The following is a 14,918-nucleotide window of genomic DNA, read 5'->3' as shown; positions in this document are numbered from 1 at the left end:
CAAGCCTCATTTTTCATATATCACCAATCTTATAAATAATATCTTAAAAATGTGAATCAAAATGGCATTCGTATTTTATATGGATATTTTTCTTCATCGTTTATACAGTTGAGATAAGGCGATTCTGAGCGCGACTCCAATACGTAGAGGTCCTTTAAGTATTTTTTAATTTCAACTCTTTTTTTACTTCCTTGTACGAAGTAAAAAGGAAGTCTTGTAATCGCGAAAAGTTTCAGGCAACATATTTCAACGAAAATATCCATTTTGACCACTATCGAATGCAATTTAACGATGTTTTTGCGTGATATATGTACGTAAGGACAGAATAAAATACTCTTTTCCTCCAAAAAAATTATAAAACTGCTTTAAAATAAATTCTGAAAAGAATTTTTCATGGCGTCTGTACGAACTTATGTACGTACTTGCGTACGTACGTATCTCGCATAACTCAAAAACGAGTAGCTTCAGAACGTTGAAATTTTGTATATAGAACTGCTATAACGTGTAGATGTGCACCTCGTATTTTGGTTGCAATCGGCCGCACCAAACGTATATAAATATATTTTTATCCACTCTGTTACCCGGCTCAGTGATCTCAGTTTCTTTACTCTTATATGTTTGTAAATTGCACATTTTTTGCTTTACAGATGATTGAATTATGTTGTTTTTATCTTCCGATTAAGGTTTTTATGCCTTTCGTAATTCTGGAAGCAATATTTGTACAATTATCAACAATTTAAAAGCTGTTTAAGTGCGGTTACGTTTTAAATAACATGGCGGACATGTTTGTTTACATTTGAAACAGCAGAATTGTAGATTTGTTGCCAATCTAGAGAGACTAAGCTTCGCAACACAAAAATAACGCCTTCATTTATTATTGCGAATTAAATCATGCTTAATCCTTTCCGGAATTTTTTCGAGGAAATAAGTGTTTAAGATTTACTTCGTAATTTTTAATGCAGATATTTTGAGTTTTTATGTATTTTTGCCTTGTCGCGAAGTGAGAACTGAATTAATTGAATGAGAAAGACTAAATCGTCTGTGAAAAACTGTTTCTTTTCTGTTTTGTTTGCTTAATTTCTTTCATACATCGTTTTAGCTTTATTATAGTATTTGAATAGAACATGTGGCAACGACAATTCTTCAAATGATATAAATTTTGTGCATTCAGTGTGTCGTTATAGTAAACAAATATAGTGAATTTTAAAGAGTGCATTTATTCTATTGTGGTTTATGCGCTGTCTACGAAGTAGATTTAATTCAATCCAATCAATTTAAATGAAATTCAAGAAAAAAAGGCGTATAATTTAATATTCCGTACAAGGAAGTCATGTGGTGTACACATCAGATTTTTTCATGAGTAGGTAATTCTCCTTGATTAATAATGCCAGCCAAGAATAGCTTGTAAAGACATTTTATTCTCTGAGATAACACACATATTTAATTCAAATGAAAAGACACTGTAGAGTCATCAGGTTTTTTTTATGCTGGAGACGTGAAAAATATGCAATGCTCTCGCCGGAACTCGAACCTGGACCTCTCGAATACGCGCCGAGTGTGCTACCGTTACACCACGAAGGCATGCAGAGGGAGGGAGAAAATAACCTTATATACTCTCCCTTTTTAGGGTGTGAACTGCGATTAGGGGACCTTATCGCCGAATCCTGGTGGTGAAGAATCATCATACACCACCTTTTTTAGTTCGGACGCCACTGTAGAATCATTTTTAGAATTTTTCCAAACAAGGAAATCGAAGAAATCCGCAATGCCGAGACTCGAACTTAGGCCTCTCGAATACGTTCCGAGTGTGCTACCGTTACACCACGAAGGCGTGCAGAATACAAAACGCCTTATAACATTAATTTCGAATTCACCTTCAAATAGTCCTGAAAATTTCATTTTTCTGTTGCTTTGCCTTATCTTCAAAATTTGTTGTTGCGCTTCTTCCTCAGTTGTTATCTTGATAATGAAAACTGACCGAATTTCCTCTTGCATAAGAACTCTGATTCTCAGTTCTGATTTCGCTTCTATCTGTGCTACAAGCACTTCGAATGTGCCGAATTAATACTTCTCTGAAACAATGAATTAATAATTTGTACTAATGATTTTTTGAGACGAATATTTTGAAATTGCACAACGAAAAACTAAAAATTTAGTTGCATACACACAGCACGATTTTCATTGCAAATTAAAAATCTGTTCCTGCACATCTTCTGGCTGCTCTATCGTTTCCCGCTGTATGTCTATATCGGATGCTTCGTCCTAGTAGCCCGGAAATGAAGCGCCATCTGCATGCGGGGATGCCATTCGACAGTACTGTATATCTGAACATTTTTATGATGTAAAAATGTTCAGATATACAGTAAAATATACAGTTTCGTTGTACAGTTCAGATATACAGTTTCGTTGAACATTTTTATGATGATGATCGGTTGTAAATAAATCTATTGAAATTTGAAGATTGCTTTTAGTAAGGAAATTTTGTTATGCATCGTCTTTTCGTTATTTATTAAAAAATATTAAAAATATTTTTTCTTAAAAAATAATTTCTTAAGAAATATATTTTCTAAAAATATTTTTCACAAATAAATTTCCTTTGAAAATAAGATAACATTAAGTGTACTTCACTACCGGTGAATAAAAAGTACTGCTAGAATGAAATTTTATTACTAGCTTATATTTTACAAATAATTGTAATACAATTATTAAAATACAATCTGCTAATAACTGTATTAACTTATAATTATATTATATTATTAGCTTATATTTTTATTATATTACATTATTAGTTTATATTTCTATTCTATTATATTATTAGCTTATATTTTTATTATATTATATTATTAGCTTATATTTTTATTTTATTATATTATTAGCTAATATTTGTATTATATTATTAACTTATATTTTGCTTGGCATATATTTATATTATATTATTAGCTTAAATTTCATATTTTATTACTTATTAGTCCAAAGGGGCTTTGTCCCTGAATGACTGTTGTTTTCGTTTTGAGATTATGCGTTGACTCACTATAAACGTCCGTTTCACTTTTCAAACTGTTGCCACCCAATGTTAGAGTCCTGCATTATATTTGAAGATAATAAAAAAACATTTTTATCTCGAGTTCTAGACTGTGCATCGAAAATTCTAGATATGCTCATTTTAAAATTATTTTGCGATAATGATGTTGAATTGAATTTTATGATATAAGTGCAAAGAAGGTTTAATAAATAAAGGTAACACACAGAAGGTTAAAGAAACGTCCCTTTGGGCTGAATGTAAAATAAAAACTCTTTTAAATTAATTTATTACTTTTTAAGCTTTCTAAATTTGGTCTCTGCTAAGGATTTCCCAATGTCTCATCACTTTGCCAGGCCGGTATTCAAAGATTCGATTGAAAAGTGATTATTTTGTAGCGATAAGAACTACCTTTCAAACACTAGCTGTAGTCTACAAAATTTGGATGTAGCAATTCTGTTTTTCGAAACAAAATGCATAAAATTGAAATAAACAACTTGACGCTTTTGATTGAAATATCACTATCTTCTGAAATACTATGGGGAACTGAATCATATTTCAGAATAGAATATGTTAACATGTAGGACGTATAGGACGTAATGCAAACAGAATGTAACGTACATCCGAGATAGAATGTAAATGCAAATTCTGATTGCTTTCTTAAACAAAAATTACTTTCTCCTCCGTATTACTGTAAGACAATCTTGTCTGACTGCGTGTTTACATGCATTCACATCACACAGATTTGGATTTAATTCTGATATCAGTAAAATATCTCATATCTGCGGTAAGATAATTTGTGCATTAAACTACCAGTGCGAAGTGGTCAATCAGTTTAAAGTATCACATAAGCAACATTTAAATGGGGAATGTACTAGATAAACAGCTTTCGTACCTTTAAAGTCATAGAAAATTTCATCGCATTTAAAGTAAAGAAGAATGAAGATATCCTATTCTCAGTCAACAAATTGTTTCAGAATTCTGAAAACTACTTCGAAAAGTAACTACAAATAACACGTGAACACACGTTAGCAGCATAAACCTTAGAAACTTTCCCACTCCTAACTATATCAGCCTTCCATATGCCGAACTAAACTCATGTTCATTAATTAAGGATAATTCGGAGTCACGCGGAAATCGAACTCTAAAATTAATATATCACCTGTAAAATCACTACACACATCTTCAAGAATCATATGCAAATTTCAGGAAGTAACCAGATGACACCGATGGTACGTCACAATGACGAGAGTGTAAGAGAGTGATATATAAGGAATACAGGCAAAGAAGTAAAATTGTTCGCAGGCGCTTTATAAGCATTTCAGTGCAATAACCGAATAATTATGACACAAAGGACGCATTTGGATGATTTTTTACGTCGTAGAATTATCGGCCGTCTGGAAGGTGGGCGTACCCAACTGGAAGTATCAGACGAACTTGGAATTGTCCAGAGCGTCATCTCCAGGCTTTGGCAACAATTCCAAGATGATGGTAATGTGAGTAGACGTTACAGCACAGGTCGCCCCAGAGTTACAACGCTGAATGAGGACCGGTATTTGCCAGTCACTGCCAAAAGAAACAGGCGGAGCACAGCCTCAGACCTGTCTCGTCAGCTCTCTTCAGCCATTGGTACGACAATTTAAAGGCAGACCGTGTACAGACGCTTAGGGCAAATTGGTCTATATGCTCGTAGACCTGTCAGATGCGTTCCACTTACTGCAACTCACTGTCGCCTGCGGTTAGCCTGGAGTAAAGAGCATGCATTGTGGACACCGCAACAGTGGGCTTGTGTGATGTTTTCCGACGAGTCCAGGTTTAGCTTGCAGTCTGATTCTCGCCGGACTTTCATATGGAGAGCTCCAGGTACCCGTTACCACCAAGAAAACATCACTGAACGACACCGTTACGGTGGTGCAGGAGTGCTCGTTTGAGGTGGAATTATTCTGGGTTCCAAAACTGATCTGCATGTTCAAATTGGAACCATGACAAACCAAATCTATCGGGACGTCATTCTGGAACAGCATGTACATTTGTTTCGGGGCGCCATGGGCGCACAATTTGTGTTTATGGATGACAACGCCCGTTCTCACCGTGCAAACATCGTAAGCGAATGCTTTCAATCGGAGGATATCACCCGTACGGACTGGCCAGCATTCTCATCGGACTTGAATCCAGTCGTGCACGTGTGGGATATGCTTGGCCGAAGAGTTGCAGCCCGTCAACCTCCTCCTACATGTCTACCGGAACTTCGGAGAGCATCGCTTTTTGAGTGGTGCAATATGCCCCAAGATCATATCGATAATTTGATACTCAGCATGCCTAGGCGTTGTATGGGACTGTATTGCATCGTGTGGGAGACATACAATGTATTAACAATCATACCAAACATGTAATATTGGTTTTTTGTAAATAGTTTTTTTTTTTTTTTTTTTTTTTTTTTTTGTAATTTTCTCCAGGGAGAAAAAATCGCTAATTTTTTTAATAATATCAAACATATAGCATCTTTTTTTGCTCTTTACCTTTTGTTTATTAAATAAGCTTTACAAATAAGTCAAATTTGTTTTGCTTCTAACTCATCCTTTGCCTGATTTTGCATTATCCTTAATTTATGGACATGAGTGTATTTCATTAGTATGAATGACACGTACATATGTAATTTCAGAAATATAAAAATAATTGAAAAATCATAGTTGTCAAGTGACGCAAATGAAATGCCGACATAAAGCTTTATGATTAATGCTCTGATAATATCGGATAACATTTAGTAACTTTTACTCATTGTGCATAAAATATTAAAAATATAAATAAAATTATATGAAAGAGAAGAATGCTTTTTTTAATTAAATAATTTCTTAGGTATAGTAAAAAAAGCTACAATAATTATCATCTCGTTAATTAATTTAGCTTGCATTGTAAATTAAATGTCACAATTCTTCTTTACAATGCTCAATTATCTTATTTTGCAGCGTGCCTGTGTGCTTTGATGATCTAGCAAAATCTTTAATGTTTCAATGTTTTGTCAAGTCTCTTTTAAACTCAATGCGTATACGACTGACATGCTATTACTCGTTAGAAGGGAAAGAAGCAGTTTTTTCCCCCTGTACAGTTTCAATAACAATTTCTTGATTAAATACGATACGCATTACCATAGAGGAAGATTGCGAAAATTTATTTTATAACATGGCTCATTACATAGGAATACCTTGCAGCTCGATGTGTTTGAAGGCATTTAATATGGTTAAACCTTATCCAAATGTAAAAATATATCAAGTTAAGCATCAAAACATTCATTTAGTACTATTTGCAAGCCATAGATTTAGGAATCTAAACCTACTAGGAGTTAAAATACCAACATTTTATCTTACTTAAGTCGTTTAGGTACAGATTTTAAATTACCTCTAAAGGCGCATTTTTTTTAAACATTTTGTGTGTTACCTTTATTTATTAAGTATCATGTTCATTGCACTTTAACCATAAAATTCAGTTCAAGAGCAATATCGCAAAATAATTTTAAAATGAGCCTATTTTTAGAATTTCCGATAGGCAGTCTCGTACGCTGGAGATAAAAATGCTTTTTCTGTACAACGTTGACATTGCTCGCTTTGAAATCCTTGAGGTTGTTAATCAAAAATTCGTTAGAGTTTTACAAAATATGAAATCGGTAATAAAACAAATTTCAAATTTGGGCTTCCAGATGCCCATATTCGGTGAAAGTTTACGTTGTTCAAAATTCGATGGCTCTAGGTACCATTGTTTTATCCCAATACGAGAAACATAGGTAATTCAGATTCTTCATTATTTAATTTCTTTCAATATAATACAGGGCGATAATATTTGGTGGCAACAATTCGAAAAGGGAAATAATGCAGAAAGTGAATCAACGTACGATACCAAAACGAAATTAATTGCCCTTCTGGGCAAATTGCTCCTTTGAATTATAATAAAAAAAGTCTGAAAGCTTTCAGATTTTATATTACGACCAAAAGGGTGTTTTTTTGACGTTTTGTGTGTTACCTTTATTTATTAAATATTATGTTCTTCGAACTTAAACCACATGAAAATTCAATTCAATAGCAATATCACCAAATATTTAAAAAGAGCAAAACAGCATATCTTTAGAATTTCCGATACACAGTCTCACGCCCTGGAGATAAAAATGGTTTTTTTTTTTTTTTTTTTTTTTTTTTTTTTTCACACAGTGCTGCCATTGCGCACTTTGAAATCTTTGAGTTTGTTAATCAAAAATTCGTTAAAGTTTTACAAAATTTTAAATAGATAATAAAACAAATTCAAAATTCGGGAATCCAATCTGCAATGTTCATGTGAAAGACCACGTTATTCAAAATTTGATCGCGCTAGGTACCGTTGTTTTTTCACATCGCGAAACATTCATGCAGATTCTTCATTAGTTACTTTCTTTAAATATAATGCAGGGGTGTAATATTTGGTGGCAACAATATGAAAAGTGAAGCGTCACTTTATAGTGGACGACGCAAAATGGCAAAAGGAAATTAATAGCCCTTCTGTGCAAATTGCGCCTGAAAAATTGAACAAAAAATATAAGCTATGTCCTTTTTCTAGATCCAACCATGCATTAAAAAGCTATTATTTACTTTTTATATTACAAATTAACGTCTGCGCTGGTATTAACAAATGATCCTTTGCTAACGATATTTGATTGTAGGAAAACTGTTTTAAAGATGAATTTCTAATTACGAAGACATTAACGGAAAGTGAAATCATTCGCACTATGTTTGAAAAAAATTCTCCCAAAATTTGATGACTTTCAGACCTATGAAATAGTAGAAAATGCCGCCAGTAGTGCTCTAAATGTTCGCGTATGAGCAAAATAGGCTATAATTTCCTCTAATATTTTGCAGAATAGGCATAAAGTATTATATCAAGTACAAACATAATGTAGTATGTTAAGTACTATACCCTTACGAATCGTCATTTGCAAAATATAGAACTGTTGTGTGGCTGCACATCGCTTAATCATGCTTGTGGACATGAGAAAATCTCTTTTGGAAAACAGAATAAGACAGAACGTTATGTTGTAATGGACATCGATTTTTTTATACGTTCCAATCATAGAAGAACTCAATTCTGGATAATTTCGGAACGTAACAAGAAACGGCATTTCATTGTAATCCATATATAAGACATTTAGATTTCTAAATTATTACTACATATTACATTACTACCGCAGATTAGGTGATTACACTAAGATTGGTAATTACCACATATTAGGTGATTACACTAAGATTGGTAATTACACAGATTAGGTGATTACACTAAGATTGGTAATTGCACAGATTAGATGATTACACTAAGATTGGAAAACTAAGATTAGGTGATTACACTAAGATTGGTAATTACTACAGATTAGGTAATTACACTAAGATTGGTAATTACCACATTAGGGGATTACACTAAGATTACCACATTACTACCACATTACTACATTACTACTACAGAGAGTTTATTTCAAAACGGCATTTTGCATCGATTCACTTTTCAAACTGTTGCCACCAAATATTATCGCCATGTATTATATTTAAAGAAACTAAATAATGAAGAATCTTCATGAATGTAGGTATCTTTCTTGCATTGTGGAGAAGCAACGGTACCTAGAGCCATCAAAGTTTGAATAACGTAGTCCTCCAGCCGAACACGGACATTTGGAAGCCCGGATTTCGAATTTATTTTATTATCTATTTAAAATTTTGTAGAACTTAAACGAATTTTTGATTAACCAACTCAACGATTTCAAGGCGAACAATAGCAACGCTGGACGGAAAAAAACACATTTTTATCTCCAGCGCGCGAGACTGTGTATCGGGAATTCTATAGATATGCTGTGTTGCTGTTTTTAAATATTTTGTGACATGGCTGTTGACTTGAATTTTATGTGTTTTATGTGCGAAGAATATCACATTTAATCAATGAAGGTATCACACAAAACGTTGAAAGAAGACGTTTTGAGCGTAATATAAAATCCGAAAGTTTTCAGATATTTTTTTCAAGATTACAGTTTAATTTTCTTTTTTAAAGGTTCTTTTTAATGTTTAACTATATTACGATCATCTGTTTCCTGCAGAACTGTAAATAAATATTGCTCCACTTCCATCTTCATAGAATTCTGTGGGAAAAAAAAATCATTAATTAAAAAAAAAAAAAAAAATCAAACTAAGCTATTAACGTTATAGAGTCTCATATACTTTGGTAGCACAAACTGACGAGCTTTAGAAAGACTGTAGAGGAATTATCCTCAGGTCGTTAACTGTAGGCAGACAAAGTCATAAGAAGGGTGTAAATAGTCCCTTTATTCGATCACAAATGATTAAGAGTTGACTCTACTTGGGCTTACATAAGCCAACATTTCTGGCTTAGCTTAACAAGCAATGTCAAACTTAAAATGTAATTTAGAATAGTATAACGGCTCACGGGATAAAGCGCAGGAAGGCTCTGGCTTGTAAAAGCCGGCGGCAACATGCTTAATGGCTAGAAGTACTTAACGCCACAGAACCAAATCGCTATTTAGTCACGGTAACAATATGGCCTCAAGTAGACAAAACACGCTCTAAAATCAGCTTGCTAAACCTTCGCTTATAGCACTTCTTTCCCCCTTAATCTGAATAAACGCGCGCTATCTAATTTACATTCTGGCGTGAAAAGGATAGAAATAGGAAAGCTACTTAAAATTAACTATTAGTTAAAGTAAATAAATAAATCTTCACAGCGTAATAAGTATTTTCACTCACCCCTAGCAGCAGTTGTTCTTAAAGATTTAACGTCAGCAGTACCTTGATTTAAATTTAAGGGGCGGGAAAAACCATAGTTATTCGATTAGAACTTGTCAGGTTGTGAAGGGTCTCCCGCATATGTCTTTTCCGCCCATTGCACTCTTGTGCAATCTGTGTAGTCATCTGGTAGTCCGCGAAGTCTGAAGGTGTCGTCGAATCCCTTTCAAGAGAAGTCGAAGAACCTTAAAAGAAAGGTCACAGCCCCAGAGGTCAACGCTTGCGAACTATTGACGAAACCGATTACGAGCGAACGGGGAGTAAAAAAAAAGTTCGTCACCTGGACGCACAACATCTGCGGATAGCTCCGTCCGTACGGGTTCACCTTAAAAAAAGTATTAAAAAAGTCACCGTACCCCTTTGGAGCCCGGGATCAATCCTGTTGATATCTCTCGACTCCACCACCATTTACGATTTTTTTAACCCTTTTTTACTTCGGCTGAGGGGTTGGTGACCGCCCGCACCCACGGAGCTCGGGTACGTTTACCCTTTGAGCACAATGGGGGTTGGAGAACCAGGGGTAGGGCTTTATATGCGGCAAGCTGGAGAAAAAACAGAAAAAGGGATGAAGAGCGAGAAGAAAAAAAAAATGGTGCGTTAACCCTTGCCAGTTTAAAAACCGTTGACCTTTGAACTGAAGAAATCTTCTGCTCACGACACCGCTTCATTTTGAAGGATCCTGAAGGCGGCACGCGTAGAATTTATGACTTCGCATGGTAAGAAATTGGCGGGAAGGATCGTTCATTCATCTGTGCTGCAGCAGCAGCTTGAGCAGTGACCTCCAAGAGTGTCATTGAAAGACGTTTGCATCAAACTTGAAGTCGTCTGTCCGAACTTGTGTGGATCAATTGTTTTCCCTAATCTTAACACTTTAATATCTGTTCTTTTCTGTACGTGCTAAGTTTACGAACTAATTTTATCATCTTCGAAGGACCGAAAATCACTTTCTCGAAAGCTTATCATCTAGTGACAGTGTTTCACATAAAATAACATTACTTCACATCAGTTAAAAGAAAGCGCTCGAATTATTACAAATTTAATTTATATATTAACTACTACCAATTAATTTAGCATATTTTAAATTTTGAAATCCATTAAAACATTTTGCATTATAAATATCTTAGAAAAATTTACCTAATTACTGTTCCAAAAGGCACTTTTGTGTTGAAAAATTAAAATATTGCAGTAAAATAAATTATGATGATGTTTGTAAATTCAGTTAATAAGCATACCAAATTTTTTAGTTTTATTTAAGTCAAATCAATTAATTTTTGATTATTTTTGTTTCGGCATTAAAAAGGTAATTTTTAGTGGAATATAAGAAAAAGTTCTTTTAGTGGAATAAAGAAAAATCTGAAATGTTTGAGATTTTAAATTACGTTCCAAAGGGACTTTTTTTAACATTTTGTGTGTTATATTTATTTATTAAATATCTCGTTCTTCGCACTTAAAGAGTTTATTAATCAAAAGTTCGTTAAAGTGTTGCAAAATATGAAATCGATAATAAAACAAATTCCAAATTATGGCTTCCAGATGCCCATATTCGGTGGAAAATATGGGCATTATTCAGAATTGGATAGCTCTAGGTACCGTTGTTTTATGACAATGCGAGAAACATACATTCATTTATGGAGATTCTTCATTATTTAATTTTTTAAAATATAACACAGGGCGATAATACTGTGGCAACAGTTTGAAAAGTGATTCGCCATTTGTAGTTAATCGACGTAAAATCGCAAAACGAAAACAATAGGGACAAAGCCCTTCAGGGACAAAGCCCCTTTGAACTAATAATTCAAAACATTTTATAAGAATGAAAATTACAGTAGCGATTTCTTTTCTTCGAATTAGAATTTTTTTAAATTTATGAATTTATGCAGGGGAAAAATTAATTAAATTAATATCAGCTTACTAACGAAATTCATATATTAATATGCATTTAAACAGTTCCTTTATTAAGCACAGAAAAATGTTTAGCCAAATTTAAAGCTACTAGGGTTATAGAAATTTTATATATATCTTTGTCAGATTTATATAATTTATACATCTTTCTTTTTCATTACATTTTAATGGTTTAAAAACACTTATTTCAATAAACATTAAATTTAATGAATATATATGTGAATATATAATTGGTATTTATTACCCAAACATTAGTCTTTCCTTTCATGTGAATTATTGTAAATATTTTTATGCGAATATATTTATACGAATTATTGTGAATAATTTTGGAGCGAATTTTCTTTTATGTGAATCATTGTGAATGTAATGGGAAATATATGTAGTATTTTTTATGACTCAAGCAACAATATTTCTTTTATACGAATGTAATACACAAGTATAGCTTTTATATTCTTTATTACCTTTTACATCCTAACGTTCATCTAAGAGTTCTCCTGTGCTTTTACATTTCCTTAATTTTTGCATGCCATATATTCATATATATGTATTTTCATGTACATTTCACTATATATTATTATATAGATTTCAATTTTTCAACTTTTATTTCATTAATTTTGCAAAGATAGCATAGTTTCTTGTTTTTCTTATGTTTCTCATGTTTATTTCAATTACTTTGAGTTCTATTTCATAAGTCCAGTTAAGATTCACTATTGTTTATTATATTTATAAAAATAGTTTTGAATTAACATACCTGAAAGCGAGGGTGTCAGGGGACACTTTACTCAAGTATCATGTAATGTTTATTACATAATTTGGCTATTCATTCAAAATTTCTAAGGAATCTATTGACTTAACGAAAATGTTACATTCAGAATGAGTTCTTTGGCACTCTACTTAATCTGGCTTTATTATCTCAAGTTTTCTAAAAATCCAATCACTTAACGGAACTACAATTTTAGCCTTAAATAAATTTGCCAATTTGACATTACCATTCTTACTTGAGTAAAAGACGAAACACCTTCTCATTTGTTAATTATTGTTCATTGCATTGAACGGCGGTTGGTTTGTTCCTCTTGAACAGTCAACTAATTTCCGATCAATGACGATAATTACTCGGTTTATTAATTTTCTATTTCAAAGTTTGAATTTCTATTTTTCATGATTTAAATTTAAGTACCTTTAAAAATTTGTTTTCATGATTTACATTCAAGTCCTTTAAAAAAGATTTTCTGGGTTTTTGAGGCAAATTTCATACTTCTGGGTTACCTTATTTTGATACATTCTACTAAATTTATATTAGGATATAATATAATCAATATTTCTTTAGTAAATAAATTATTATTTCCTATTAGCAGCTACTGCGCAAGTATTAGAAAAAATTGTTTTCGATTTCAATGAATTTCAGTTCATACAATATACATATATATATATATATATATTATAAGTAAGGTTGTAAGAACAAACGAAAAAAGACCAATTTAGGTCAAAATTTTGCGCATTGTGCAAAATTAAGGAAATTAGAAGATAAATTTTAGAAAGCTCGCCAAAAGTTACCTTCTTAATTTTAATATTTTTTTGTTTTTTACCTTGTCCAATTGATTAGTATTTTTCTGTGTTTTTAATTAACCTTTTCTTGTTTATAATTAACCTTGATTATTGAGCATATAGCCAATTATTTTACCATGTTCCATTGAATTTTACTATGTTAAAATTCCTACTTAGTTTAGCAAATAGTTTTTTATTAATTTAAAATGTTTTTTCTCCTTTTCACACTTTTCATAGAAAAAATATGTTAACTCAAATTGTAAATATTGAAATATTTTTTCCTCCTCTTTCACACATTTCATAGTAACTAAATTGCTTATGTTGGAGTTTTCTCGGAGCCACAGTTTTTGGTAACTTTTTGGCGATCTTTCTAAAATTTATCTTCTAATATATATACATTGAAGTGACAAAATTCATGGGATACCTCCTAATATTTTGTCGGTCCTCCTTTTGCCCAGCGAAGTGCAGCAACTCGACGTGGCATGGACTCAACAAGTCGTTGGAAGTCCCCTGCAGGAATATTGAGCCATGCTGCCTCTATAGACGTCCAAAATTGTGAAAGTGTTGACGGTGCAGGGTTTTGGGCACGAACTGACCTCTCGATGATGTCCCATAAATGTTCGATGGGATTCATGTCGGGCGATCTAGGTGGCCAGATCATTCGCTGGAATTGTCCAGAATGTTCTTCTAACCAATCGCGAACAATTTTGGCCCGGTGACATGGCGCATTGTCATCCATAAAAATCCCATCGTTGTTTGAGTACGTGAAGTCCATGAATGGCTGTAAGTGATCTCCAAGTAGCCTTCAGGTATGAAATGATACCTTCAGGTATCCATTTCCAGTCAATGATCGGTTCAGTTGCACCAGAGGACCGAGTCTATGCCATGTAAAAACAGCCCAGACCATTATGGAACCACCACCAGCTTGAACAGTGCCTTGTTGATAACTTGGGTCCATGGCTTCGTGGGATCTGCGCCCCACTTGAACCCTACCATCAGCTATTACCAACTGAAATCGGGACTCATCTGACCCACCCACGGTTTTCCATTCGTTTAGGGACCAACCGATATGCTCACGAGCCCACGAGAGTCGCTGCAGGCGATGTCGTGCTGTCAGTTAAGGCACTCGAGTCGGTCTTCTGCTGGCAAGCCCAGGGAAGACAAATTTCGCCGCACTGTCCTATCGGACACGTCCCTCGTACGTCCGACATCGCACATTCGGACCCTCACCGGTATATGTCGAAAATCGCAGATATGCTCGCATGATATATATGATATATATATCGCAGATAGATATGCATATATATGTGTATTTCGAAAAGAGAGGAGTATATGTACACTCTGTCATTGTAAAAGAAAGTGTTTCACAAATGAATGCAGTTGTAAAAGCAAGGGCCTCTTTGTGCAATTCAAAGTGTCATAATAGTTTAAGTTGTTGCAATAAATAAGATTTGAATCACATAATTTAGTAACTTTTTCACTTCTATTATTTTCCTTTCTCATTTTGAATGTACTGTGCGTTTTAAGTTCTTATATTCTTAAGTTCTTATTTTAAGTCTCAAGTGCGTTTTTTCGCGACTGAATTACGGAGAAGAAAATATAAAGTTCTCATATGTTCAACATTCACTATTAGTACATGGTGAATGTCG

The sequence above is a fragment of the Stegodyphus dumicola genome, chromosome 12 (assembly GCF_044657685.1).
Source record: "Stegodyphus dumicola isolate Sdum_Otavi_A_Nest chromosome 12, ASM4465768v1".
Lineage (NCBI taxonomy): Eukaryota > Metazoa > Arthropoda > Arachnida > Araneae > Eresidae > Stegodyphus > Stegodyphus dumicola.
This window is presented reverse-complemented; position numbering follows the sequence as displayed.